We start from the raw sequence: 343 nt of genomic DNA on the forward strand, positions 1-343 counted from the left end.
GATGACACTACGACTGTACTCAAGGACCTTTGATCCTTGTCTAATCTTTTCAGCTGTGTTAATGTCTATGAAAGGGGCACCGGTGCCAAACTGAATCGCACCAAAACTGAAGCAATGGGGCTGGGGGCCTGGAGGTTTCGTTCTGATGAGCCTTTGGGCCTCACCTTGGTTAAGAAAATGAAAATCTTGGGAGTAGTGTTTGGTACCATCCCTACAGAGCATTTTAATTGGCAGCCTAAACTTGAGAAACTGGAAATCCCTCAATCTCTGGAAGTCGAGATCCCTATCCCTTCCCGGTAAGGCTCTAATTATCAATACACATGGTTTGAGCAAGCTGCTTTAC

This window comes from Montipora capricornis, chromosome 1 (assembly GCF_036669925.1).
Source record: "Montipora capricornis isolate CH-2021 chromosome 1, ASM3666992v2, whole genome shotgun sequence".
Taxonomy (NCBI): Eukaryota; Metazoa; Cnidaria; class Anthozoa; order Scleractinia; family Acroporidae; genus Montipora; species Montipora capricornis.